Genomic DNA, 9,894 nt, shown 5'->3' on the forward strand with positions numbered 1-9,894 from the left:
AAAAGGGTAAACTCTTAGAAGTAGAATGTGCTTGATTTAGGAGGCCAAAGCCAGTAGGGTAGGCCAGATGTGGGTGCTGGTAGTTGAAGGAAAACTTTGGAGGAAAAGGAGAGATGCCTCATTGATATGTTTTTCTTCTTTTTTTAAAAAACAAATTGTTTATGTTTTTTTTTTAATTTATGCATTGTAATTGTACATGTATATGCGGTAAAATTTGATGTTTCCATACCTATCTATGTTTTATAATGATCAATTCAGGGTATTTAGTGTATTCATCACCTCATGCATTTATCATTTTGAATTTTTTAAATAATTTTGTTTTTTGGGTGTGATGTAACCCTAAACTTCACTCTCCTAACAAATCATTAGCAAAATATTAATTTCTTAATAATGGTAGGAGAGTAGATTTTCTTTGTCAGGCTGAAGAAAATGCCAAGATATACTGCAGAGTTAGTTGGAATAATTTCTATCTTCTTTCCATACCAGTCACATCTGAGTTGCAAATGAGTAGACTGCCATCTTTTAACCTTTCAAGAAAATTAAGAGTATTTTAAATGCCTTTCTATGTCCTCTAGCAGAAAACCCCCATAAATTCTAATATGCACAATGGCCAAACCAGTGATATGAAGGAGTGAGGTAGGCTGAGTGGAGGGGGTATGCTTCATCCAAACGGGACTGCCTCAACTCAGACCAGGCAGATGGCTTCCGTGTGGAACTGAGTGTTGCCAGATCTTCTGATTTTCTTCAAAAGCAAAGAAACAAACCGATGATCTGAATTTTTATGTGGAATTTTCTGATTTTAAAATATCTACCATGTTTTAAAAACAAAATGAAATAAATGAGCAAACAGAAAACATTGTACTGGCCAAAGGAAATAATCTACAAGCTGGATCTGCCTCTGGACCACCTGTTTGCAACTTCTGCCAGCAGTCCCAATACTTCCACATGCTACAAATTAAATTTGAAAAGCACTGGTATACATACATCCTAATCACCCCAGGCTAAGGATTTAATAAGTGATTGTATAACCTATCCTCTCTGTACCTAAATTCCCTCATCTGGAAAATTGGAAAAATCATTGTGCTTTCCTTATAGGATTGTTGTAAGGATTAAATATATTAGTGCATTATTCTCTTCATTCACCTCTCGTCCGTCTTCTACAATCACTCAAAGTCTGAATTTACCTCTAGTTAATCTCTAAGCAATAGTTACATGGCTAACCAACAGTAACTAGATGCAAATGGAAACAGTCTTTATGCCTTTTTCTTTTTAATGCTTTCCTTTACTCCCCAGTGCTGGTCAAGAACTAAGTTATGGTTTTGACTAGTACTATGTCTCTCCAAATCTTCCTAAGGCCACAGATAAATTTCTAACTGAATTCCAGCAGAGGGTTTCTTGCTAGTGTTCCTATTATATAATGCTATGAAAAAGAGCTTTTTGCAGGCACTGCTTTAATCTCACTGCTTTAGTCCTAAAAATTCAATATTTGTTCTTCAGCCACTACTTAAAACCAAGCCACTTTTGTGGTTTTCAGGTTTTTGAAAAACACAAGTGGCTTGGTCTTAATTAGCAGCCTACAAAAATAAATGCTTACATGAATTCAAATAACACCAGTCAAATCCACTCAACCACATATAACTACTGCATTTTACTTGCTGTATAAACAATCTGCTTCTATCACACATTATTGTGTTGTAGACATTTTTCTAGTCAGTGAATTTCATACAATAAATAAAAACAGCATAATATGTAAATAGGTTTCTAACATTCTCTTATATCATGATTTATTTAACCAAACATCTATAAATAAACATCTAGGTGGTCCCATTTCTTTGCCTTTTTTTTTTTAAAAAGTTAAAAATTCCTTAATTTTTTATTCCTGGTACCACTACCACAATTTACAGGGCAATATACCTGATGTAATGAAAAGAAAAAGAAAAAGCTACAACAGATAAAAGACCTCAGGAATGTACATCTAATTGGCACTACATTGCATTAATCAATAGCTGCACTTTTTGCAAACTGTGGCTATGACAGTCCTGAACAAGAAGGGTTTCCTGTTTAAGCTGCAGTAACTTTTCTGACTATGGATCATCGTTCCTTCTGTGGCAGATTTTTACAGTTCCTCTAATGCATTTGGGACGACTGTCTCAAAGTAACCTGCAGCTTTCCTGACAACTCCTCGCTCTCTCTCCTGCTAAGAACTGTAGCCCTTTTCTGCTGTTTTTAGAACCTTCTGCTACCATATCCACCACTTCCACCACCAGATTCATAACCACCACCATAGGGACTGCCCGAGCTTCTTCCACCAAAACTGCCCCCTTTCATGGGTCCATAATTTGATTGCTGTTGTCCACTATAATTTCCAAAATCATTATAGTTCCCACCACCACCAGAGTTACCACCGCCAAAATTTCCTCATTCATTGTAACCATCATATCCTCCACCACCTCCACCGTATCCACCACCTCGGTTTCCATATCCTGGTCCACCACCACCATAGACCCTCTACTACTATAACCAGGACCACTGCCATAGTTGCCACCATCACCTCCAAATCCATTACATCCACCATCACCTCCTCCATAACTCCCTCTGCTGCCACCACCTCCACCACCATAGCCTCCTCTTCCACCAAAGTTTCCACCACGGCCAAAATTACCTCCACCACCTCCAAAGTTTCCTCCGCGACCTATAAAATTGCCAGATCCACCTCCACGACCTCTCTTTGATCCAGCAGACTGCATCTCTTGTTTAGAAAGGGCCTTTTTCACTTCACAATTATGCCCATTAATAGTGTGGTATTTCTGAACAACAATTTCTCATCTGTATCATGATCATCAAAAATTACAAAAGCAAATCCTCTCTTTTTTCCACTCTGCCTGTCTTCCGTAACTTCTATGGTTTCAATCTTGCCGTACTTTTCAAAGTAGTCTCTCAAATTATATTCTTCTGTATCTTCTTTAATACCACCAACAAAAATTTTCTTCACTGTTAGATGGGCACCAGGCTTTACAGAATCCTCTCTAGAAACAGCTCTCTTTGGTTCCACTACACGCCCATCAACCTTGTGTGGTCGAGCACACATCGCTGCATCCACCTCTTCAACACAAGAATAAGTCACAAAACCAAAGCCCCTAGAACGTTTTGTTTGGGGGTCTCTCATTACCACACAATCTGCGAGTGTGCCCCATTTCTCAAAATGTTCTCTTAAACGATCATCTGTAGTTTCAAAGCTCAGACCACCAATAAACAGTTTTCTCAACTGCTCTGGTTCCTTTGGATCATGGCCCTCCTCCCCCCGGCGGCGACGGCGACGGCCGGAGTCGGGCTGGGGACTACCGGGCGGCGGTTTTACCTCCATTTTGAGACCGGTCTCGCCTCTTCCAACTCGAGTTCAATATGGGACCGAGAGTAAGAGGCGGGGCCAGTCGTCACCTGATGCGTTTTCCGCGTGCCGCCAGTCTGTTGGGGGAGGAGCGAGTTGGGCCATTTCTTTGCATTTTTAAGCAATGTAAGGGCTACTATTTTTATATATAATTTTTTTCCTGATAATTTTCTGGAGCTATATTTCTAGAAAAGGAATTGCTTCACGAGTATTTATACATAGGTTAAATTTTTATACTTGCTGAAACATTGCTTCCTGGAAAATATATTTTGTAACTCCAAGAGGGCAAGAATGACTGTATACTTTTCTATATTCTCACCAATACTGGATATTGTAATTTTCCCTTTTATGAGTTTATCTTTGCAAGGCTTATAAAAGACAAATGATATCTCATTGCTGGTTTTTTGTTTGGATTTTTTTGTTTGTTTTGGTTTGTTTTTTGCATTTCTTCAATTATTTGGTCAAATATCTTTTCCCATTATTTCAGCAAAAATTTTTTTGGTTTTAATTATGAATTGTCTGTCCCTGCTCTCTGCAAACATTTCTATTAGAACATTCATCTTTTCCTTGTTTATTTATAAGGATGCCTTTTATTAAATCCACTGTTTGATATATATATATTACAACTATTTATGCAAATATATTTCCTTTTGTCAATTTTCCATCAATTTATGGGAAGCATGTTGCTTGAAGAATAGTGACTGTCATAATAAGTACAAATCAACATTATAACCTTTATATAGCCATTATAGGCACTGTTCTAAGTTAATTACATGGATTCACTCATAATCCTGTCTACAAACCTACTATGATTATTTTTATTTTCAGACGAGGAAATTGAAGTGCAAGGAAGGTAGGTGACTTGTTCAAGGTTTTATAGCGACTCTGCTGGACTTGAAACAAAATGATGTGGAAACACTCCATGCTCTTAAGCACTGTCAAAGATAAAGCCAGACATCACTGAAATGGTAAGGACAGATTTTTTTCAGTAGTACTATTGCAGTGGGGAAAAGAGTGAGCTGAACTTTGCCCATCTTTTGATTGTATTGTCAGATTTTTTCCTATAGAGTTGTGTGAGCTCCTTATATATTTGGGTGTTATTAGATCCTGACAGATAGGTAGTTTGAAAATATTTTCTCCTGTTCTGTGGGGTTTTTTTTTCCTCACTGTTGATTGTATCCTTTGCTGTGCAGATGCTAACTTGAAGTGATCTCATTTATATTTACTTATACATATCAAATATATGGAAAATTGTATATCTCAAATCTTAGTATTTAAGGTGTTGAGTTTTTGTTTGTTTGTTTGTTTTCAGAGACAGGGTCTGACTCTTGTTGCCCAGGCTGGAGTGCAGTGGTGCTATTCTAGCTTACTGCAACCTCAAACTCCTGGGCTCGAGTGATCCTCATGCCTCAGCCTCCTGAGTTGCTGAGACTACAGGTGCATGCCACAACACATGGCTGATTTTTAAAAGTTTTTGTAGAGATGGGGTTTCACTTTGTTGTCCAAGCTAGTCTCAGGCTTCTGGCATCAAGCAATCCTCCCATCTTGGTCCCCCAAATTACTGGGATTACAGGCATGTGCTACTGTGCCTAAGATTCTTTTCATTTTTTGTTGGCTTGATTGATTAATAACAGTGAAATATATGTGTTAAAGCCACTAAACACTATTACATATTTTTTCTCTTTTCTATTTTCTTTTAAACACCAGTACTTATTTTTTATCTCTTTATTGTTAGAATTTTAAAATTTGTGTGTGGAACCAATATGAGCTCCACAAATGTAGTGTGTAGATGAAGCTAAATATCTTTCATTTATTCATTTAGTTACTGGAATCCCACACATTTGATCAGCAGCAGACCTACTATTAATTGATGGTACCTCCATTCCTTAAATGTATAAAAGCTCCAAGGACCTTACTTAGTTCAGCCCCAAAAATCAAATTAGGAAAATGAAAGGATTACTGATTGGGCCATTATTTCCATTGCCTTTTATTGCCACAAAATTATAATGCATAGGGTTGTTCCTCTAATTATAAGTAGATGTTTGTACAGTGGCTTAAGAAAAGTAATTATTATTGAAATATTTAACATTAATTGAGTGCTTACTATAACTGATGAAAACTGTAATACACACTTTACATCAAATGAATCCAATATCTGAACAGCCACTGTATAAAAACACCATATTACTATTTGAATTCTAAGCTCAACCAAAAAGGCCAGGCATATAGGGTTTTAAGTTTACAGATCTTAGTGCCCAGCTCTTAGATTTCATAAGCCCAGACACCATTCAGAGCATCAGCATGTTCCGGGAAAAATATGTCTGGACTGTTTCCAGTCCCTGTTCTTTCATGGACCTAGAACTGCTTTCCCCTTTGAAGATCCACCCTAAGGAATCATGTAGGTTCGTTTTTAGGCCTTCAAAGGTATCAAAGATAGTGGAGTACAGGTATTTCTACCTTATTCTCCTCCTTGAAATTAATTACATACACAAAAAAGAAAGACAAAAAACCTATTTATAGCAGAGAATTTGTGTCACATCTAGAACATATAAAACAAAAACCTTCTATTATATGAGTTTTAAAAGAAGCAGTTTATTTGAAATACTATTTCAAAGAAAATATTTAAGGGTTCTAAAAGGACAAGATAAGAAAACAGGAGGACTTAAGTTACAAGCTGGTAGAGAACAGGAAAAAAAGAAAGAAACAAATAAAAATGATTTTTTTTTTTTTTTTTGCTGCTTCTTACCTAGCTTTTATTTTAAGTTTCTTATCTAGCTTAAAATAAACGCTAGATTAGAAGCAGCAAAAAAGAAAAAAACAACTATAGCTGAAAACATAGTTAAGGATGTGGAAGACTAGAACAAGGAGAATGAACAAATGAAATGAAAAAGAATTTTAAAAATGTAAAGTTTCTGTGGACATGATAGCTAATTAGGACAATTGAATTACACCATACACATAATTTTTGTACCTGAAGGAGAGTACAAAAATGTATTTATAAAATATAAAAAATAATATAATCAAAACTTCCAGAGACGCAGGAATGCCCAGGTCTTGAATTAAATGCATATTTCCATCATATAGTATTAAATGGTAATTGTCTATTAGGAGCACAAAAACGGTGTGTGTGTGTGTGTGTGTGTATTAATGGCGGTTACTGGAAAACAGGAGTAGGAGGTAAACTCATTCTTATTGTATACGCTGTCAAACTGTTTGAAAAGGTAACTATTTTGTGTGTTATTTTTATAATATTAATACCAAAATATCCCTAAATGTTAATTATGTCCCTCTTCCCTGCACATGAAAGTGACTAGTTTTTTGGGTTTGGGAGTTTTTTAATTAAAAAAAATTATAGCAAAGCTACCCTTAAGGGTTTGAATCTGATTTATCCTCATAAAGAGAATCTCATATTGGGATAAGTTGAAATTCATTTCAATGTCTGGGTGCAGGCCTGAGGAAGTGGAATAGCACCTATTGAGGGAAGATATGAAGCCTTTCTGGATCTTTATCCTCTCTCTTCCTTATGGAACAAAAGCCTTAAGCTACCAAAGGAACGGGACCAAATTCTGTTATATGCAGGCCACAGTTGAAGACTGATTGGGTCTCAGGGAATGGAATGGAAAAAAGCAAAAACAAAAAACCAAAATACAGCAACAACAACAAGACTATCTTTGAAGTAGGAATAAGAACATATCCTGGGTCCAAATTATTACAGGTAACCTGTTGCCGGCAGAAGGAACAGGATCACTGAAATAACCCATCTCCCAAATGCAGGAGCACAGTACCAAACTAAGACTGAGGATGGACCAGAAGATCAGAGAATATCTCCCTGCCCCACACCAACAGGCTTCCCATTGTTAAACACCAACTTAATGCCACCAATCAATCATCTGGTGTTGCTAGGTGTTACCAATCTAATAATACTAATCTAATGTTAGTACAGAGGCAAGAGCAAGACAGACTCTCTGAGGCAAAGGTGCAAACAGAAGATATAAACCTGAGGATGGAACAAACATTGAAAGAAAAAAAATCAGTACACCAACCCCAACCTAAGCAGAATATAGCACCAGAAGATTTGGAGATTGGAGCACTGAGGGTGCATGATGACAAAACCCAAATCTAGCTCAACTAAAAGCCTGGAAAAAGAATAGGCATGCTCACTTCAAGTCATAAACTATTTATTCTAGTTTCTATCGCCTGACATAAAATGTCTGGTTTTCAACAGAAATACACACGAGATACAAACAGGTTAAGGAAAACATAATGTCAAACATAAAACAACCAATAGAACTAGATGGAAATGTGACTCAGGTGTTGGAACAAACAAAGAATTTAAAATACTTATGATTAACATATTAAATGCTCTATTTCAGGGGTGAGCATGCTTTTTCTCTAAATGGCCATATAGGCCTTTTGGCCCCTATGGTCTCTGTCACAACTACTCAATTCAGCCATTGTAGCACAGAAGCAGCCACAGGCAATACATAAATAAAAAGACATGGCTATGTCCCAATACAATTTTATTTGCAAAAACAGGTGGTGGTCTTCAGTTTGCCAATTCTTATTCTAGTAGACAAGGTAGATGAATAAATAGAGGGTTTTGGTAGAGAGATGGAAACTACAAAAAAGGATCAAGTGAAAATGCTAGAAATGAAAAATACAATCAGAGATATAAAAATATTTTCAATAAGCTCATCACTAGACTAGTCACAGTTAAAGAACAAGTTCAGTGAACTTGAAGATCGGTCAATAAAAATTCACCAAACAGAAAAAAGATTTACAATGATCAGTTAACCAACCAACCAAACAAAAAACCTGCAGAGCATCTAAGAGCTTTGGGATAGTGGGACAATATCAAATGGTATAACATTTTTGCAACTGGAATCTTTTTTTGTGCTTTGTGGTTTTTTTTTTTTTTTTTTGGCAGCTTATAAAATTATATCTTTTTTTAATTTTTAATTTTTGTGGTTACATAGTAGCTGTATATATTTATGGGTGCAATTGGAATCTTGGAAAGAAACTGGAGAGAGAATGTGGCAGAAAAATATTTGAAGAGATAATGGCCAAATGTTTTCCAAACGTAAAATCACCAATCCGCACGTCCAAGAAACTCAGAGAACATAAAGAAAAATAAATACCAACAAAGAACACACCACAGTCAAACCTGAAAACCAAAGATAAAGAGAAAATCATGGCAGCTAGAGAAAAATGATACATACAGGAAAAGAATAACATATCAGATTTCTAGTCACAAACAATCCAAGGCTGAAGCCATTGTAAAGACATTTGTAAAGTGATAAAAAAGAAAATGACGATCAAGGATTCTATGCCAAATAAAATAACTTTAACAAAGAAAGGAAAAATAAAGATTTTTTTTTCAGACAGACAAAAACTAAAAAAATCCATTGCCAGCACAATTATACTATAAAACATTTTAAAGAAAATTCTTTAGGCAGAGCAATATGACACTAGATAGAGCAACAGGTAAAATATTAGAATTAACAAATGATCCACAAAGGTCCCTGGATCAAAAACCAATATAAAAAACTCTCTCTCACACACACACCAACACGAAAACTAAAAGTTTTAAAAAATCATTAATATAGTCCAAAAATCAAATGCTAGAAATAGATTTAACAAAAATTGTGCACAGCATCAACACGGAGAACTATGAAACATTATACAAATTAAACAAGGCATGACCAGATTAAATGATAAATCTTGTTCTTGGATTGAAACACTTAATATTCTAAAAATATAATTTTTTAAAAAAATCCATAGTTTCAATGCAATCCCAATTAAAGTGTCAAAAGTTATTTTCATGTGTGGATATTGAGAAACTAATGAAAAAATTACATGGAAATAAGAAAGAATAATAACAGCTAAAACAATCTTAAACACAGGTCTGAGATTATACTCTGTGGAACATTAAGGTTTATTACAAAACTACATTAATTAAACCACTGAGGCATTAGTGCAAAAATATACAATGGCATAAAATGTAACAACCTAGAAACAGACCTGTGCATATTTATATATTTAAAGGTATCACTGAACCCCAGTCTGCAAAGGGCTCTCTTTTAAATAAGATAGTGCTAGGAAATTTAGATTTCTACCTTGGAAATGAAATGAATGTTGATCTCTACTACACAACACAAAATACATTCCAAATGTATCGCAGCCTTGAATATGGAAGGTAAAACAATGAGGTTTCTAGTAGATGACATAATAGAATTACTTCATGATGGTAGGAGAGGCAAAGAATTACTAAAAAGGACACAAAACATATTAACATTAAAGAAAATAAGTGATAGAGGCCAGGCACGGTGGTTCATGCCTGTAATCCCAGGACTTTGGGAGGCCGAGGCAGGTGGATCACTGGAGGCCAGGAGTTTGAGACCAGCCTGCCCAACATAGTGAAACCCCGTCGCTACCAAAAAATACAAAAATTAGCCAGACGTGATGGCACATGCCTGTAATCCCAGCTACTTGGGAGGCAGAGGCAG

General features: G+C 35.9%; 1 pseudogene; it reads right to left on the minus strand.

Annotated features, from left to right (window-relative positions):
* Positions 1 to 2,033: 2,033 nt before the first annotated feature.
* LOC129476190 (heterogeneous nuclear ribonucleoprotein A3-like) lies at positions 2,034 to 3,409 on the minus strand (annotated as a pseudogene).
* Between the last annotated feature and the right edge of the window lie 6,485 nt (positions 3,410 to 9,894).

The sequence above is a fragment of the Symphalangus syndactylus genome, chromosome X (assembly GCF_028878055.3).
Source record: "Symphalangus syndactylus isolate Jambi chromosome X, NHGRI_mSymSyn1-v2.1_pri, whole genome shotgun sequence".
Lineage (NCBI taxonomy): Eukaryota > Metazoa > Chordata > Mammalia > Primates > Hylobatidae > Symphalangus > Symphalangus syndactylus.